The sequence below is a fragment of the Brachyhypopomus gauderio genome, unplaced genomic scaffold (assembly GCF_052324685.1).
Source record: "Brachyhypopomus gauderio isolate BG-103 unplaced genomic scaffold, BGAUD_0.2 sc94, whole genome shotgun sequence".
NCBI lineage: Eukaryota > Metazoa > Chordata > Actinopteri > Gymnotiformes > Hypopomidae > Brachyhypopomus > Brachyhypopomus gauderio.
Genome location: NW_027506915.1, coordinates 215,377 through 229,539, shown reverse-complemented (window position 1 = coordinate 229,539; position 14,163 = coordinate 215,377). Strand labels below are relative to the sequence as shown.

Sequence of the window (14,163 nt, the reverse complement as noted above, 5' to 3'; positions counted from 1 at the left end):
ATAACGGCCAGCCAGAACTCATGTAAAGGCCTTCATCCATTAGCATAACATCGCTGTCCCTGATGGTCTAGTCGCTAGGATTCGGCGCTCTCACCGCCGCGGCCCGGGTTCGATTCCCGGTCAGGGAAAACAGAAAACTTTTTGCTCATCATGACATTAAAGGCAGTAATATCCTGGAAAAAAAAGAAGCTTCCTTCGAACCGGATTTGAACCGGTGGCCTAAGGATTGCTGCTTTAACCTCTACAGTCCTCCGCTCTACCATCTGAGCTACCGAAGGATTCTGACGCACATGCAGCATAGATCCAGAAACAAGGACGTTGACAAAGATACCAGTTCGGTTGTGGCTTTTTCAACTCTTTAAGGTCCACCAAAGAGGAAACCTCACACTGTACCAGTTGGACATGTAGAGCTACCAACACGTATGTCTGTTAACAACATTGGCATGCGTACTGCATTTTGGACACGTGGATGGTAAAAGGCCACGGGTTGGTCCCACCAATGGTTAGAACAATTTGAATTGCTTTTTGAGAAAATCTATTGTGATGTCACATAGAGAGAGAGAGAAAGGAAAGGCTGAGTGGCTTTAATTGTTGTTTTTTTGTCATCATTAACAAGGACATAGACAAAATAATTAATGACAAGGAAGTCACAGGTAGGCAGACGTAAAGCTGGAAGTTCAGCTTAATCCAAAAGCCTGCCTGATGATGACTGAACGGTGCTCAAGAGCTCACGGTCATGTAAAGTTCAACGCCTGAACAGGGACTTGAACCCTGGACCCTCAGATTAAAAGTCTGATGCTCTACCGACTGAGCTATCCAGGCTACGTTTAGCCTTGCTCTGTGATTCAGAACATGTCCAGATATTCTTGACCTCTGACATGGGAAGCATTTGACAGTCTTGACACAAAAAGGTCCACATGTTCTGGTGTGGTCACGAATAACCCACATTCTGGTCTTTCTTCACTCATGAATAACGGCCAGCCAGAACTCATGTAAAGGCCTTCATCCATTAGCATAACATCGCTGTCCCTGATGGTCTAGTGGCTAGGATTCGGCGCTCTCACCGCCGCGGCCCGGGTTCGATTCCCGGTCAGGGAAAACAGAAAACTTTTTGCTCATCATGACATTAAAGGCAGTAATATCCTGGAAAAAAAAGAAGCTTCCTTCGAACCGGATTTGAACCGGTGGCCTAAGGATTGCTGCTTTAACCTCTACAGTCCTCCGCTCTACCATCTGAGCTACCGAAGGATTCTGACACACATGCAGCATAGATCCAGAAACAAGGACGTTGACAAAGATACCAGTTCGGTTGTGGCTTTTTCAACTCTTTAAGGTCCACCAAAGAGGAAACCTCACACTGTACCAGTTGGACATGTAGAGCTACCAACACGTATGTCTGTTAACAACATTGGCATGCGTACTGCATTTTGGACACGTGGATGGTAAAAGGCCACGGGTTGGTCCCACCAATGGTTAGAACAATTTGAATTGCTTTTTGAGAAAATCTATTGTGATGTCACATAGAGAGAGAGAGAAAGGAAAGGCTGAGTGGCTTTAATTGGTGTTTTTTTTGTCATCATTAACAAGGACATAGACAAAATAATTAATGACAAGGAAGTCACAGGTAGGCAGACGTAAAGCTGGAAGTTCAGCTTAATCCAAAAGCCTGCCTGATGATGACTGAACGGTGCTCAAGAGCTGACGGTCATGTAAAGTTCAACGCCTGAACAGGGACTTGAACCCTGGACCCTCAGATTAAAAGTCTGATGCTCTACCGACTGAGCTATCCAGGCTACTTTTAGCCTTGCTCTGTGATTCAGAACATGTCCAGATATTCTTGACCTCTGACATGGGAAGCATTTGACAGTCTTGACACAAAAAGGTCCACATGTTCTGGTGTGGTCACGAATAACCCACATTCTGGTCTTTCTTCACTCATGAATAACGGCCAGCCAGAACTCATGTAAAGGCCTTCATCCATTAGTATAACATCGCTGTCCCTGATGGTCTAGTGGCTAGGATTCGGCGCTCTCACCGCCGCGGCCCGGGTTCGATTCCCGGTCAGGGAAAACAGAAAACTTTTTGCTCATCATGACATTAAAGGCAGTAATATCCTGGAAAAAAAGAAGCTTCCTTCGAACCGGATTTGAACCGGTGGCCTAAGGATTGCTGCTTTAACCTCTACAGTCCTCCGCTCTACCATCTGAGCTACCGAAGGATTCTGACGCACATGCAGCATAGATCCAGAAACAAGGACGTTGACAAAGATACCAGTTCGGTTGTGGCTTTTTCAACTCTTTAAGGTCCACCAAAGAGGAAACCTCACACTGTACCAGTTGGACATGTAGAGCTACCAACACGTATGTCTGTTAACAACATTGGCATGCGTACTGCATTTTGGACACGTGGATGGTAAAAGGCCACGGGTTGGTCCCACCAATGGTTAGAACAATTTGAATTGCTTTTTGAGAAAATCTATTGTGATGTCACATAGAGAGAGAGAGAAAGGAAAGGCTGAGTGGCTTTTATTGTTGTTTTTTTGTCATCATTAACAAGGACATAGACAAAATAATTAATGACAAGGAAGTCACAGGTAGGCAGACGTAAAGCTGGAAGTTCAGCTTAATCCAAAAGCCTGCCTGATGATGACTGAACGGTGCTCAAGAGCTGACGGTCATGTAAAGTTCAACGCCTGAACAGGGACTTGAACCCTGGACCCTCAGATTAAAAGTCTGATGCTCTACCAACTGAGCTATCCAGGCTACGTTTAGCCATGCTCTGTGATTCAGAACATGTCCAGATATTCTTGACCTCTGACATGGGAAGCATTTGACAGTCTTGACACAAAAAGGTCCACTTGTTCTGGTGTGGTCACGAATAACCCACATTCTGGTCTTTCTTCACTCATGAATAACGGCCAGCCAGAACTCATGTAAAGGCCTTCATCCATTAGCATAACATCGCTGTCCCTGATGGTCTAGTGGCTAGGATTCGGCGCTCTCACCGCCGCGGCCCGCGTTCGATTCCCGGTCAGGGAAAACAGAAAACTTTTTGCTCATCATGACATTAAAGGCAGTAATATCCTGGAAAAAAAAGAAGCTTCCTTCGAACCGGATTTGAACCGGTGGCCTAAGGATTGCTGCTTTAACCTCTACAGTCCTCCGCTCTACCATCTGAGCTACCGAAGGATTCTGACGCACATGCAGCATAGATCCAGAAACAAGGACGTTGACAAAGATACCAGTTCGGTTGTGGCTTTTTCAACTCTTTAAGGTCCACCAAAGAGGAAACCTCACACTGTACCAGTTGGACATGTAGAGCTACCAACACGTATGTCTGTTAACAACATTGGCATGCGTACTGCATTTTGGACACGTGGATGGTAAAAGGCCACGGGTTGGTCCCACCAATGGTTAGAACAATTTGAATTGCTTTTTGAGAAAATCTATTGTGATGTCACATAGAGAGAGAGAGAAAGGAAAGGCTGAGTGGCTTTTATTGTTGTTTTTTTGTCATCATTAACAAGGACATAGACAAAATAATTAATGACAAGGAAGTCACAGGTAGGCAGACGTAAAGCTGGAAGTTCAGCTTAATCCAAAAGCCTGCCTGATGATGACTGAACGGTGCTCAAGAGCTGACGGTCATGTAAAGTTCAACGCCTGAACAGGGACTTGAACCCTGGACCCTCAGATTAAAAGTCTGATGCTCTACCGACTGAGCTATCCAGGCTACGTTTAGCCTTGCTCTGTGATTCAGAACATGTCCAGATATTCTTGACCTCTGACATGGGAAGCATTTGACAGTCTTGACACAAAAAGGTCCACATGTTCTGGTGTGGTCACGAATAACCCACATTCTGGTCTTTCTTCACTCATGAATAACGGCCAGCCAGAACTCATGTAAAGGCCTTCATCCATTAGCATAACATCGCTGTCCCTGATGGTCTAGTGGCTAGGATTCGGCGCTCTCACCGCCGCGGCCCGGGTTCGATTCCCGGTCAGGGAAAACAGAAAACTTTTTGCTCATCATGACATTAAAGGCAGTAATATCCTGGAAAAAAAAGAAGCTTCCTTCGAACCGGATTTGAACCGGTGGCCTAAGGATTGCTGCTTTAACCTCTACAGTCCTCCGCTCTACCATCTGAGCTACCGAAGGATTCTGACACACATGCAGCATAGATCCAGAAACAAGGACGTTGACAAAGATACCAGTTCGGTTGTGGCTTTTTCAACTCTTTAAGGTCCACCAAAGAGGAAACCTCACACTGTACCAGTTGGACATGTAGAGCTACCAACACGTATGTCTGTTAACAACATTGGCATGCGTACTGCATTTTGGACACGTGGATGGTAAAAGGCCACGGGTTGGTCCCACCAATGGTTAAAACAATTTGAATTGCTTTTTGAGAAAATCTATTGTGATGTCACATAGAGAGAGAGAGAAAGGAAAGGCTGAGTGGCTTTTATTGTTGTTTTTTTGTCATCATTAACAAGGACATAGACAAAATAATTAATGACAAGGAAGTCACAGGTAGGCAGACGTAAAGCTGGAAGTTCAGCTTAATCCAAAAGCCTGCCTGATGATGACTGAACGGTGCTCAAGAGCTGACGGTCATGTAAAGTTCAACGCCTGAACAGGGACTTGAACCCTGGACCCTCAGATTAAAAGTCTGATGCTCTACCGACTGAGCTATCCAGGCTACTTTTAGCCTTGCTCTGTGATTCAGAACATGTCCAGATATTCTTGACCTCTGACATGGGAAGCATTTGACAGTCTTGACACAAAAAGGTCCACATGTTCTGGTGTGGTCACGAATAACCCACATTCTGGTCTTTCTTCACTCATGAATAACGGCCAGCCAGAACTCATGTAAAGGCCTTCATCCATTAGCATAACATCGCTGTCCCTGATGGTCTAGTGGCTAGGATTCGGCGCTCTCACCGCCGCGGCCCGGGTTCGATTCCCGGTCAGGGAAAACAGAAAACTTTTTGCTCATCATGACATTAAAGGCAGTAATATCCTGGAAAAAAAGAAGCTTCATTCGAACCGGATTTGAACCGGTGGCCTAAGGATTGCTGCTTTAACCTCTACAGTCCTCCGCTCTACCATATGAGCTACCGAAGGATTCTGACGCACATGCAGCATAGATCCAGAAACAAGGACGTTGACAAAGATACCAGTTCGGTTGTGGCTTTTTCAACTCTTTAAGGTCCACCAAAGAGGAAACCTCACACTGTACCAGTTGGACATGTAGAGCTACCAACACGTATGTCTGTTAACAACATTGGCATGCGTACTGCATTTTGGACACGTGGATGGTAAAAGGCCACGGGTTGGTCCCACCAATGGTTAGAACAATTTGAATTGCTTTTTGAGAAAATCTATTGTGATGTCACATAGAGAGAGAGAGAAAGGAAAGGCTGAGTGGCTTTAATTGGTGTTTTTTTGTCATCATTAACAAGGACATAGACAAAATAATTAATGACAAGGAAGTCACAGGTAGGCAGACGTAAAGCTGGAAGTTCAGCTTAATCCAAAAGCCTGCCTGACGATGAGTGAACAGTGCTCAAGAGCTGATGGTCATGTAAAGTTCAACGCCTGAACAGGGACTTGAACCCTGGACCCTCAGATTAAAAGTCTGATGCTCTACCGACTGAGCTATCCAGGCTACGTTTAGCCTTGCTCTGTGATTCAGAACATGTCCAGATATTCTTGACCTCTGACATGGGAAGCATTTGACAGTCTTGACACAAAAAGGTCCACTTGTTCTGGTGTGGTCACGAATAACCCACATTCTGGTCTTTCTTCACTCATGAATAACGGCCAGCCAGAACTCATGTAAAGGCCTTCATCCATTAGCATAACATCGCTGTCCCTGATGGTCTAGTGGCTAGGATTCGGCGCTCTCACCGCCGCGGCCCGGGTTCGATTCCCGGTCAGGGAAAACAGAAAACTTTTTGCTCATCATGACATTAAAGGCAGTAATATCCTGGAAAAAAAAGAAGCTTCCTTCGAACCGGATTTGAACCGGTGGCCTAAGGATTGCTGCTTTAACCTCTACAGTCCTCCGCTCTACCATCTGAGCTACCGAAGGATTCTGACACACATGCAGCATAGATCCAGAAACAAGGACGTTGACAAAGATACCAGTTCGGTTGTGGCTTTTTCAACTCTTTAAGGTCCACCAAAGAGGAAACCTCACACTGTACCAGTTGGACATGTAGAGCTACCAACACGTATGTCTGTTAACAACATTGGCATGCGTACTGCATTTTGGACACGTGGATGGTAAAAGGCCACGGGTTGGTCCCACCAATGGTTAGAACAATTTGAATTGCTTTTTGAGAAAATCTATTGTGATGTCACATAGAGAGAGAGAGAAAGGAAAGGCTGAGTGGCTTTAATTGTTGTTTTTTTGTCATCATTAACAAGGACATAGACAAAATAATTAATGACAAGGAAGTCACAGGTAGGCAGACGTAAAGCTGGAAGTTCAGCTTAATCCAAAAGCCTGCCTGATGATGACTGAACGGTGCTCAAGAGCTCACGGTCATGTAAAGTTCAACGCCTGAACAGGGACTTGAACCCTGGACCCTCAGATTAAAAGTCTGATGCTCTACCGACTGAGCTATCCAGGCTACGTTTAGCCTTGCTCTGTGATTCAGAACATGTCCAGATATTCTTGACCTCTGACATGGGAAGCATTTGACAGTCTTGACACAAAAAGGTCCACATGTTCTGGTGTGGTCACGAATAACCCACATTCTGGTCTTTCTTCACTCATGAATAACGGCCAGCCAGAACTCATGTAAAGGCCTTCATCCATTAGCATAACTTCGCTGTCCCTGATGGTCTAGTGGCTAGGATTCGGCGCTCTCACCGCCGCGGCCCGGGTTCGATTCCCGGTCAGGGAAAACAGAAAACTTTTTGCTCATCATGACATTAAAGGCAGTAATATCCTGGAAAAAAAAGAAGCTTCCTTCGAACCGGATTTGAACCGGTGGCCTAAGGATTGCTGCTTTAACCTCTACAGTCCTCCGCTCTACCATCTGAGCTACCGAAGGATTCTGACGCACATGCAGCATAGATCCAGAAACAAGGACGTTGACAAAGATACCAGTTCGGTTGTGGCTTTTTCAACTCTTTAAGGTCCACCAAAGAGGAAACCTCACACTGTACCAGTTGGACATGTAGAGCTACCAACACGTATGTCTGTTAACAACATTGGCATGCGTACTGCATTTTGGACACGTGGATGGTAAAAGGCCACGGGTTGGTCCCACCAATGGTTAGAACAATTTGAATTGCTTTTTGAGAAAATCTATTGTGATGTCACATAGAGAGAGAGAGAAAGGAAAGGCTGAGTGGCTTTAATTGGTGTTTTTTTTGTCATCATTAACAAGGACATAGACAAAATAATTAATGACAAGGAAGTCACAGGTAGGCAGACGTAAAGCTGGAAGTTCAGCTTAATCCAAAAGCCTGCCTGATGATGACTGAACGGTGCTCAAGAGCTGACGGTCATGTAAAGTTCAACGCCTGAACAGGGACTTGAACCCTGGACCCTCAGATTAAAAGTCTGATGCTCTACCGACTGAGCTATCCAGGCTACTTTTTGCCTTGCTCTGTGATTCAGAACATGTCCAGATATTCTTGACCTCTGACATGGGAAGCATTTGACAGTCTTGACACAAAAAGGTCCACATGTTCTGGTGTGGTCACGAATAACCCACATTCTGGTCTTTCTTCACTCATGAATAACGGCCAGCCAGAACTCATGTAAAGGCCTTCATCCATTAGCATAACATCGCTGTCCCTGATGGTCTAGTGGCTAGGATTCGGCGCTCTCACCGCCGCGGCCCGGGTTCGATTCCAGGTCAGGGAAACAGAAAACTTTTTGCTCATCATGACATTAAAGGCAGTAATATCCTGGAAAAAAAAGAAGCTTCCTTCGAACCGGATTTGAACCGGTGGCCTAAGGATTGCTGCTTTAACCTCTACAGTCCTCCGCTCTACCATCTGAGCTACCGAAGGATTCTGACGCACATGCAGCATAGATCCAGAAACAAGGACGTTGACAAAGATACCAGTTCGGTTGTGGCTTTTTCAACTCTTTAAGGTCCACCAAAGAGGAAACCTCACACTGTACCAGTTGGACATGTAGAGCTACCAACACGTATGTCTGTTAACAACATTGGCATGCGTACTGCATTTTGGACACGTGGATGGTAAAAGGCCACGGGTTGGTCCCACCAATGGTTAGAACAATTTGAATTGCTTTTTGAGAAAATCTATTGTGATGTCACATAGAGAGAGAGAGAAAGGAAAGGCTGAGTGGCTTTAATTGGTGTTTTTTTTGTCATCATTAACAAGGACATAGACAAAATAATTAATGACAAGGAAGTCACAGGTAGGCAGACGTAAAGCTGGAAGTTCAGCTTAATCCAAAAGCCTGCCTGATGATGACTGAACGGTGCTCAAGAGCTGACGGTCATGTAAAGTTCAACGCCTGAACAGGGACTTGAACCCTGGACCCTCAGATTAAAAGTCTGATGCTCTACCGACTGAGCTATCCAGGCTACTTTTTGCCTTGCTCTGTGATTCAGAACATGTCCAGATATTGTTGACCTCTGACATGGGAAGCATTTGACAGTCTTGACACAAAAAGGTCCACATGTTCTGGTGTGGTCACGAATAACCCACATTCTGGTCTTTCTTCACTCATGAATAACGGCCAGCCAGAACTCATGTAAAGGCCTTCATCCATTAGCATAACATCGCTGTCCCTGATGGTCTAGTGGCTAGGATTCGGCGCTCTCACCGCCGCGGCCCGGGTTCGATTCCAGGTCAGGGAAAACAGAAAACTTTTTGCTCATCATGACATTAAAGGCAGTAATATCCTGGAAAAAAAAGAAGCTTCCTTCGAACCGGATTTGAACCGGTGGCCTAAGGATTGCTGCTTTAACCTCTACAGTCCTCCGCTCTACCATCTGAGCTACCGAAGGATTCTGACGCACATGCAGCATAGATCCAGAAACAAGGACGTTGACAAAGATACCAGTTCGGTTGTGGCTTTTTCAACTCTTTAAGGTCCACCAAAGAGGAAACCTCACACTGTACCAGTTGGACATGTAGAGCTACCAACACGTATGTCTGTTAACAACATTGGCATGCGTACTGCATTTTGGACACGTGGATGGTAAAAGGCCACGGGTTGGTCCCACCAATGGTTAGAACAATTTGAATTGCTTTTTGAGAAAATCTATTGTGATGTCACATAGAGAGAGAGAGAAAGGAAAGGCTGAGTGGCTTTAATTGTTGTTTTTTTGTCATCATTAACAAGGACATAGACAAAATAATTAATGACAAGGAAGTCACAGGTAGGCAGACGTAAAGCTGGAAGTTCAGCTTAATCCAAAAGCCTGCCTGATGATGACTGAACGGTGCTCAAGAGCTGACGGTCATGTAAAGTTCAACGCCTGAACAGGGACTTGAACCCTGGACCCTCAGATTAAAAGTCTGATGCTCTACCGACTGAGCTATCCAGGCTACTTTTTGCCTTGCTCTGTGATTCAGAACATGTCCAGATATTGTTGACCTCTGACATGGGAAGCATTTGACAGTCTTGACACAAAAAGGTCCACATGTTCTGGTGTGGTCACGAATAACCCACATTCTGGTCTTTCTTCACTCATGAATAACGGCCAGCCAGAACTCATGTAAAGGCCTTCATCCATTAGCATAACATCGCTGTCCCTGATGGTCTAGTGGCTAGGATTCGGCGCTCTCACCGCCGCGGCCCGGGTTCGATTCCAGGTCAGGGAAAACAGAAAACTTTTTGCTCATCATGACATTAAAGGCAGTAATATCCTGGAAAAAAAAGAAGCTTCCTTCGAACCGGATTTGAACCGGTGGCCTAAGGATTGCTGCTTTAACCTCTACAGTCCTCCGCTCTACCATCTGAGCTACCGAAGGATTCTGACGCACATGCAGCATAGATCCAGAAACAAGGACGTTGACAAAGATACCAGTTCGGTTGTGGCTTTTTCAACTCTTTAAGGTCCACCAAAGAGGAAACCTCACACTGTACCAGTTGGACATGTAGAGCTACCAACACGTATGTCTGTTAACAACATTGGCATGCGTACTGCATTTTGGACACGTGGATGGTAAAAGGCCACGGGTTGGTCCCACCAATGGTTAGAACAATTTGAATTGCTTTTTGAGAAAATCTATTGTGATGTCACATAGAGAGAGAGAGAAAGGAAAGGCTGAGTGGCTTTAATTGTTGTTTTTTTGTCATCATTAACAAGGACATAGACAAAATAATTAATGACAAGGAAGTCACAGGTAGGCAGACGTAAAGCTGGAAGTTCAGCTTAATCCAAAAGCCTGCCTGATGATGACTGAACGGTGCTCAAGAGCTCACGGTCATGTAAAGTTCAACGCCTGAACAGGGACTTGAACCCTGGACCCTCAGATTAAAAGTCTGATGCTCTACCGACTGAGCTATCCAGGCTACGTTTAGCCTTGCTCTGTGATTCAGAACATGTCCAGATATTCTTGACCTCTGACATGGGAAGCATTTGACAGTCTTGACACAAAAAGGTCCACTTGTTCTGGTGTGGTCACGAATAACCCACATTCTGGTCTTTCTTCACTCATGAATAACGGCCAGCCAGAACTCATGTAAAGGCCTTCATCCATTAGCATAACATCGCTGTCCCTGATGGTCTAGTGGCTAGGATTCGGCGCTCTCACCGCCGCGGCCCGGGTTCGATTCCCGGTCAGGGAAAACAGAAAACTTTTTGCTCATCATGACATTAAAGGCAGTAATATCCTGGAAAAAAAAGAAGCTTCCTTCGAACCGGATTTGAACCGGTGGCCTAAGGATTGCTGCTTTAACCTCTACAGTCCTCCGCTCTACCATCTGAGCTACCGAAGGATTCTGACGCACATGCAGCATAGATCCAGAAACAAGGACGTTGACAAAGATACCAGTTCGGTTGTGGCTTTTTCAACTCTTTAAGGTCCACCAAAGAGGAAACCTCACACTGTACCAGTTGGACATGTAGAGCTACCAACACGTATGTCTGTTAACAACATTGGCATGCGTACTGCATTTTGGACACGTGGATGGTAAAAGGCCACGGGTTGGTCCCACCAATGGTTAGAACAATTTGAATTGCTTTTTGAGAAAATCTATTGTGATGTCACATAGAGAGAGAGAGAAAGGAAAGGCTGAGTGGCTTTAATTGTTGTTTTTTTGTCATCATTAACAAGGACATAGACAAAATAATTAATGACAAGGAAGTCACAGGTAGGCAGACGTAAAGCTGGAAGTTCAGCTTAATCCAAAAGCCTGCCTGATGATGACTGAACGGTGCTCAAGAGCTCACGGTCATGTAAAGTTCAACGCCTGAACAGGGACTTGAACCCTGGACCCTCAGATTAAAAGTCTGATGCTCTACCGACTGAGCTATCCAGGCTACGTTTAGCCTTGCTCTGTGATTCAGAACATGTCCAGATATTCTTGACCTCTGACATGGGAAGCATTTGACAGTCTTGACACAAAAAGGTCCACATGTTCTGGTGTGGTCACGAATAACCCACATTCTGGTCTTTCTTCACTCATGAATAACGGCCAGCCAGAACTCATGTAAAGGCCTTCATCCATTAGCATAACATCGCTGTCCCTGATGGTCTAGTGGCTAGGATTCGGCGCTCTCACCGCCGCGGCCCGGGTTTGATTCCCGGTCAGGGAAAACAGAAAACTTTTTGCTCATCATGACATTAAAGGCAGTAATATCCTGGAAAAAAAAGAAGCTTCCTTCGAACCGGATTTGAACCGGTGGCCTAAGGATTGCTGCTTTAACCTCTACAGTCCTCCGCTCTACCATCTGAGCTACCGAAGGATTCTGACGCACATGCAGCATAGATCCAGAAACAAGGACGTTGACAAAGATACCAGTTCGGTTGTGGCTTTTTCAACTCTTTAAGGTCCACCAAAGAGGAAACCTCACACTGTACCAGTTGGACATGTAGAGCTACCAACACGTATGTCTGTTAACAACATTGGCATGCGTACTGCATTTTGGACACGTGGATGGTAAAAGGCCACGGGTTGGTCCCACCAATGGTTAGAACAATTTGAATTGCTTTTTGAGAAAATCTATTGTGATGTCACATAGAGAGAGAGAGAAAGGAAAGGCTGAGTGGCTTTAATTGGTGTTTTTTTGTCATCATTAACAAGGACATAGACAAAATAATTAATGACAAGGAAGTCACAGGTAGGCAGACGTAAAGCTGGAAGTTCAGCTTAATCCAAAAGCCTGCCTGACGATGAGTGAACAGTGCTCAAGAGCTGATGGTCATGTAAAGTTCAACGCCTGAACAGGGACTTGAACCCTGGACCCTCAGATTAAAAGTCTGATGCTCTACCGACTGAGCTATCCAGGCTACGTTTAGCCTTGCTCTGTGATTCAGAACATGTCCAGATATTCTTGACCTCTGACATGGGAAGCATTTGACAGTCTTGACACAAAAAGGTCCACTTGTTCTGGTGTGGTCACGAATAACCCACATTCTGGTCTTTCTTCACTCATGAATAACGGCCAGCCAGAACTCATGTAAAGGCCTTCATCCATTAGCATAACATCGCTGTCCCTGATGGTCTAGTCGCTAGGATTCGGCGCTCTCACCGCCGCGGCCCGGGTTCGATTCCCGGTCAGGGAAAACAGAAAACTTTTTGCTCATCATGACATTAAAGGCAGTAATATCCTGGAAAAAAAAGAAGCTTCCTTCGAACCGGATTTGAACCGGTGGCCTAAGGATTGCTGCTTTAACCTCTACAGTCCTCCGCTCTACCATCTGAGCTACCGAAGGATTCTGACGCACATGCAGCATAGATCCAGAAACAAGGACGTTGACAAAGATACCAGTTCGGTTGTGGCTTTTTCAACTCTTTAAGGTCCACCAAAGAGGAAACCTCACACTGTACCAGTTGGACATGTAGAGCTACCAACACGTATGTCTGTTAACAACATTGGCATGCGTACTGCATTTTGGACACGTGGATGGTAAAAGGCCACGGGTTGGTCCCACCAATGGTTAGAACAATTTGAATTGCTTTTTGAGAAAATCTATTGTGATGTCACATAGAGAGAGAGAGAAAGGAAAGGCTGAGTGGCTTTAATTGTTGTTTTTTTGTCATCATTAACAAGGACATAGACAAAATAATTAATGACAAGGAAGTCACAGGTAGGCAGACGTAAAGCTGGAAGTTCAGCTTAATCCAAAAGCCTGCCTGATGATGACTGAACGGTGCTCAAGAGCTCACGGTCATGTAAAGTTCAACGCCTGAACAGGGACTTGAACCCTGGACCCTCAGATTAAAAGTCTGATGCTCTACCGACTGAGCTATCCAGGCTACGTTTAGCCTTGCTCTGTGATTCAGAACATGTCCAGATATTCTTGACCTCTGACATGGGAAGCATTTGACAGTCTTGACACAAAAAGGTCCACATGTTCTGGTGTGGTCACGAATAACCCACATTCTGGTCTTTCTTCACTCATGAATAACGGCCAGCCAGAACTCATGTAAAGGCCTTCATCCATTAGCATAACATCGCTGTCCCTGATGGTCTAGTGGCTAGGATTCGGCGCTCTCACCGCCGCGGCCCGGGTTCGATTCCCGGTCAGGGAAAACAGAAAACTTTTTGCTCATCATGACATTAAAGGCAGTAATATCCTGGAAAAAAAAGAAGCTTCCTTCGAACCGGATTTGAACCGGTGGCCTAAGGATTGCTGCTTTAACCTCTACAGTCCTCCGCTCTACCATCTGAGCTACCGAAGGATTCTGACGCACATGCAGCATAGATCCAGAAACAAGGACGTTGACAAAGATACCAGTTCGGTTGTGGCTTTTTCAACTCTTTAAGGTCCACCAAAGAGGAAACCTCACACTGTACCAGTTGGACATGTAGAGCTACCAACACGTATGTCTGTTAACAACATTGGCATGCGTACTGCATTTTGGACACGTGGATGGTAAAAGGCCACGGGTTGGTCCCACCAATGGTTAGAACAATTTGAATTGCTTTTTGAGAAAATCTATTGTGATGTCACATAGAGAGAGAGAGAAAGGAAAGGCTGAGTGGC

At 45.3% G+C, this 14,163-nt stretch overlaps 39 non-coding genes across 39 annotated transcripts; 11 read left to right on the top strand and 28 right to left on the bottom strand.

Annotated features, from left to right (window-relative positions):
* Nucleotides 1–56: 56 nt before the first annotated feature.
* trnae-cuc (transfer RNA glutamic acid (anticodon CUC)) lies at nt 57–128 on the top strand. Its single transcript has one exon. It is a non-coding gene; the product is annotated as a tRNA-Glu (tRNA).
* A 63-nt stretch (nt 129–191) lies between these two features.
* On the bottom strand, nt 192–278 carry trnay-gua (transfer RNA tyrosine (anticodon GUA)). Its single transcript is given in 2 exon segments — nt 192–227; nt 242–278. It is a non-coding gene; the product is annotated as a tRNA-Tyr (tRNA).
* Nucleotides 279–749: 471 nt separating this feature from the next.
* On the bottom strand, nt 750–822 carry trnak-uuu (transfer RNA lysine (anticodon UUU)). The gene has a single exon. It is a non-coding gene; the product is annotated as a tRNA-Lys (tRNA).
* Nucleotides 823–1,026: 204 nt separating this feature from the next.
* trnae-cuc (transfer RNA glutamic acid (anticodon CUC)) lies at nt 1,027–1,098 on the top strand. The gene has a single exon. It is a non-coding gene; the product is annotated as a tRNA-Glu (tRNA).
* A 63-nt stretch (nt 1,099–1,161) lies between these two features.
* Nucleotides 1,162–1,248, bottom strand: trnay-gua (transfer RNA tyrosine (anticodon GUA)). Its single transcript is given in 2 exon segments — nt 1,162–1,197; nt 1,212–1,248. It is a non-coding gene; the product is annotated as a tRNA-Tyr (tRNA).
* A 472-nt stretch (nt 1,249–1,720) lies between these two features.
* Nucleotides 1,721–1,793, bottom strand: trnak-uuu (transfer RNA lysine (anticodon UUU)). Its single transcript has one exon. It is a non-coding gene; the product is annotated as a tRNA-Lys (tRNA).
* A 204-nt stretch (nt 1,794–1,997) lies between these two features.
* Nucleotides 1,998–2,069, top strand: trnae-cuc (transfer RNA glutamic acid (anticodon CUC)). Its single transcript has one exon. It is a non-coding gene; the product is annotated as a tRNA-Glu (tRNA).
* A 62-nt stretch (nt 2,070–2,131) lies between these two features.
* On the bottom strand, nt 2,132–2,218 carry trnay-gua (transfer RNA tyrosine (anticodon GUA)). The gene is given in 2 exon segments: nt 2,132–2,167; nt 2,182–2,218. It is a non-coding gene; the product is annotated as a tRNA-Tyr (tRNA).
* A 471-nt stretch (nt 2,219–2,689) lies between these two features.
* trnak-uuu (transfer RNA lysine (anticodon UUU)) lies at nt 2,690–2,762 on the bottom strand. Its single transcript has one exon. It is a non-coding gene; the product is annotated as a tRNA-Lys (tRNA).
* Nucleotides 2,763–3,101: 339 nt separating this feature from the next.
* Nucleotides 3,102–3,188, bottom strand: trnay-gua (transfer RNA tyrosine (anticodon GUA)). Its single transcript is given in 2 exon segments — nt 3,102–3,137; nt 3,152–3,188. It is a non-coding gene; the product is annotated as a tRNA-Tyr (tRNA).
* A 471-nt stretch (nt 3,189–3,659) lies between these two features.
* trnak-uuu (transfer RNA lysine (anticodon UUU)) lies at nt 3,660–3,732 on the bottom strand. Its single transcript has one exon. It is a non-coding gene; the product is annotated as a tRNA-Lys (tRNA).
* A 204-nt stretch (nt 3,733–3,936) lies between these two features.
* On the top strand, nt 3,937–4,008 carry trnae-cuc (transfer RNA glutamic acid (anticodon CUC)). Its single transcript has one exon. It is a non-coding gene; the product is annotated as a tRNA-Glu (tRNA).
* A 63-nt stretch (nt 4,009–4,071) lies between these two features.
* trnay-gua (transfer RNA tyrosine (anticodon GUA)) lies at nt 4,072–4,158 on the bottom strand. The gene is given in 2 exon segments: nt 4,072–4,107; nt 4,122–4,158. It is a non-coding gene; the product is annotated as a tRNA-Tyr (tRNA).
* A 471-nt stretch (nt 4,159–4,629) lies between these two features.
* trnak-uuu (transfer RNA lysine (anticodon UUU)) lies at nt 4,630–4,702 on the bottom strand. The gene has a single exon. It is a non-coding gene; the product is annotated as a tRNA-Lys (tRNA).
* Nucleotides 4,703–4,906: 204 nt separating this feature from the next.
* Nucleotides 4,907–4,978, top strand: trnae-cuc (transfer RNA glutamic acid (anticodon CUC)). Its single transcript has one exon. It is a non-coding gene; the product is annotated as a tRNA-Glu (tRNA).
* Nucleotides 4,979–5,598: 620 nt separating this feature from the next.
* Nucleotides 5,599–5,671, bottom strand: trnak-uuu (transfer RNA lysine (anticodon UUU)). The gene has a single exon. It is a non-coding gene; the product is annotated as a tRNA-Lys (tRNA).
* Nucleotides 5,672–5,875: 204 nt separating this feature from the next.
* trnae-cuc (transfer RNA glutamic acid (anticodon CUC)) lies at nt 5,876–5,947 on the top strand. The gene has a single exon. It is a non-coding gene; the product is annotated as a tRNA-Glu (tRNA).
* Nucleotides 5,948–6,010: 63 nt separating this feature from the next.
* On the bottom strand, nt 6,011–6,097 carry trnay-gua (transfer RNA tyrosine (anticodon GUA)). Its single transcript is given in 2 exon segments — nt 6,011–6,046; nt 6,061–6,097. It is a non-coding gene; the product is annotated as a tRNA-Tyr (tRNA).
* Nucleotides 6,098–6,568: 471 nt separating this feature from the next.
* trnak-uuu (transfer RNA lysine (anticodon UUU)) lies at nt 6,569–6,641 on the bottom strand. Its single transcript has one exon. It is a non-coding gene; the product is annotated as a tRNA-Lys (tRNA).
* A 204-nt stretch (nt 6,642–6,845) lies between these two features.
* Nucleotides 6,846–6,917, top strand: trnae-cuc (transfer RNA glutamic acid (anticodon CUC)). Its single transcript has one exon. It is a non-coding gene; the product is annotated as a tRNA-Glu (tRNA).
* Nucleotides 6,918–6,980: 63 nt separating this feature from the next.
* trnay-gua (transfer RNA tyrosine (anticodon GUA)) lies at nt 6,981–7,067 on the bottom strand. Its single transcript is given in 2 exon segments — nt 6,981–7,016; nt 7,031–7,067. It is a non-coding gene; the product is annotated as a tRNA-Tyr (tRNA).
* Nucleotides 7,068–7,539: 472 nt separating this feature from the next.
* On the bottom strand, nt 7,540–7,612 carry trnak-uuu (transfer RNA lysine (anticodon UUU)). Its single transcript has one exon. It is a non-coding gene; the product is annotated as a tRNA-Lys (tRNA).
* A 338-nt stretch (nt 7,613–7,950) lies between these two features.
* On the bottom strand, nt 7,951–8,037 carry trnay-gua (transfer RNA tyrosine (anticodon GUA)). Its single transcript is given in 2 exon segments — nt 7,951–7,986; nt 8,001–8,037. It is a non-coding gene; the product is annotated as a tRNA-Tyr (tRNA).
* A 472-nt stretch (nt 8,038–8,509) lies between these two features.
* trnak-uuu (transfer RNA lysine (anticodon UUU)) lies at nt 8,510–8,582 on the bottom strand. Its single transcript has one exon. It is a non-coding gene; the product is annotated as a tRNA-Lys (tRNA).
* A 339-nt stretch (nt 8,583–8,921) lies between these two features.
* Nucleotides 8,922–9,008, bottom strand: trnay-gua (transfer RNA tyrosine (anticodon GUA)). Its single transcript is given in 2 exon segments — nt 8,922–8,957; nt 8,972–9,008. It is a non-coding gene; the product is annotated as a tRNA-Tyr (tRNA).
* Nucleotides 9,009–9,479: 471 nt separating this feature from the next.
* On the bottom strand, nt 9,480–9,552 carry trnak-uuu (transfer RNA lysine (anticodon UUU)). The gene has a single exon. It is a non-coding gene; the product is annotated as a tRNA-Lys (tRNA).
* Nucleotides 9,553–9,891: 339 nt separating this feature from the next.
* On the bottom strand, nt 9,892–9,978 carry trnay-gua (transfer RNA tyrosine (anticodon GUA)). Its single transcript is given in 2 exon segments — nt 9,892–9,927; nt 9,942–9,978. It is a non-coding gene; the product is annotated as a tRNA-Tyr (tRNA).
* Nucleotides 9,979–10,449: 471 nt separating this feature from the next.
* Nucleotides 10,450–10,522, bottom strand: trnak-uuu (transfer RNA lysine (anticodon UUU)). The gene has a single exon. It is a non-coding gene; the product is annotated as a tRNA-Lys (tRNA).
* Nucleotides 10,523–10,726: 204 nt separating this feature from the next.
* On the top strand, nt 10,727–10,798 carry trnae-cuc (transfer RNA glutamic acid (anticodon CUC)). Its single transcript has one exon. It is a non-coding gene; the product is annotated as a tRNA-Glu (tRNA).
* Nucleotides 10,799–10,861: 63 nt separating this feature from the next.
* On the bottom strand, nt 10,862–10,948 carry trnay-gua (transfer RNA tyrosine (anticodon GUA)). The gene is given in 2 exon segments: nt 10,862–10,897; nt 10,912–10,948. It is a non-coding gene; the product is annotated as a tRNA-Tyr (tRNA).
* Nucleotides 10,949–11,419: 471 nt separating this feature from the next.
* Nucleotides 11,420–11,492, bottom strand: trnak-uuu (transfer RNA lysine (anticodon UUU)). The gene has a single exon. It is a non-coding gene; the product is annotated as a tRNA-Lys (tRNA).
* A 204-nt stretch (nt 11,493–11,696) lies between these two features.
* Nucleotides 11,697–11,768, top strand: trnae-cuc (transfer RNA glutamic acid (anticodon CUC)). Its single transcript has one exon. It is a non-coding gene; the product is annotated as a tRNA-Glu (tRNA).
* Nucleotides 11,769–11,831: 63 nt separating this feature from the next.
* On the bottom strand, nt 11,832–11,918 carry trnay-gua (transfer RNA tyrosine (anticodon GUA)). Its single transcript is given in 2 exon segments — nt 11,832–11,867; nt 11,882–11,918. It is a non-coding gene; the product is annotated as a tRNA-Tyr (tRNA).
* A 471-nt stretch (nt 11,919–12,389) lies between these two features.
* Nucleotides 12,390–12,462, bottom strand: trnak-uuu (transfer RNA lysine (anticodon UUU)). Its single transcript has one exon. It is a non-coding gene; the product is annotated as a tRNA-Lys (tRNA).
* A 204-nt stretch (nt 12,463–12,666) lies between these two features.
* On the top strand, nt 12,667–12,738 carry trnae-cuc (transfer RNA glutamic acid (anticodon CUC)). Its single transcript has one exon. It is a non-coding gene; the product is annotated as a tRNA-Glu (tRNA).
* Nucleotides 12,739–12,801: 63 nt separating this feature from the next.
* On the bottom strand, nt 12,802–12,888 carry trnay-gua (transfer RNA tyrosine (anticodon GUA)). Its single transcript is given in 2 exon segments — nt 12,802–12,837; nt 12,852–12,888. It is a non-coding gene; the product is annotated as a tRNA-Tyr (tRNA).
* Nucleotides 12,889–13,359: 471 nt separating this feature from the next.
* trnak-uuu (transfer RNA lysine (anticodon UUU)) lies at nt 13,360–13,432 on the bottom strand. Its single transcript has one exon. It is a non-coding gene; the product is annotated as a tRNA-Lys (tRNA).
* Nucleotides 13,433–13,636: 204 nt separating this feature from the next.
* Nucleotides 13,637–13,708, top strand: trnae-cuc (transfer RNA glutamic acid (anticodon CUC)). The gene has a single exon. It is a non-coding gene; the product is annotated as a tRNA-Glu (tRNA).
* Nucleotides 13,709–13,771: 63 nt separating this feature from the next.
* On the bottom strand, nt 13,772–13,858 carry trnay-gua (transfer RNA tyrosine (anticodon GUA)). The gene is given in 2 exon segments: nt 13,772–13,807; nt 13,822–13,858. It is a non-coding gene; the product is annotated as a tRNA-Tyr (tRNA).
* Nucleotides 13,859–14,163: the final 305 nt, after the last annotated feature.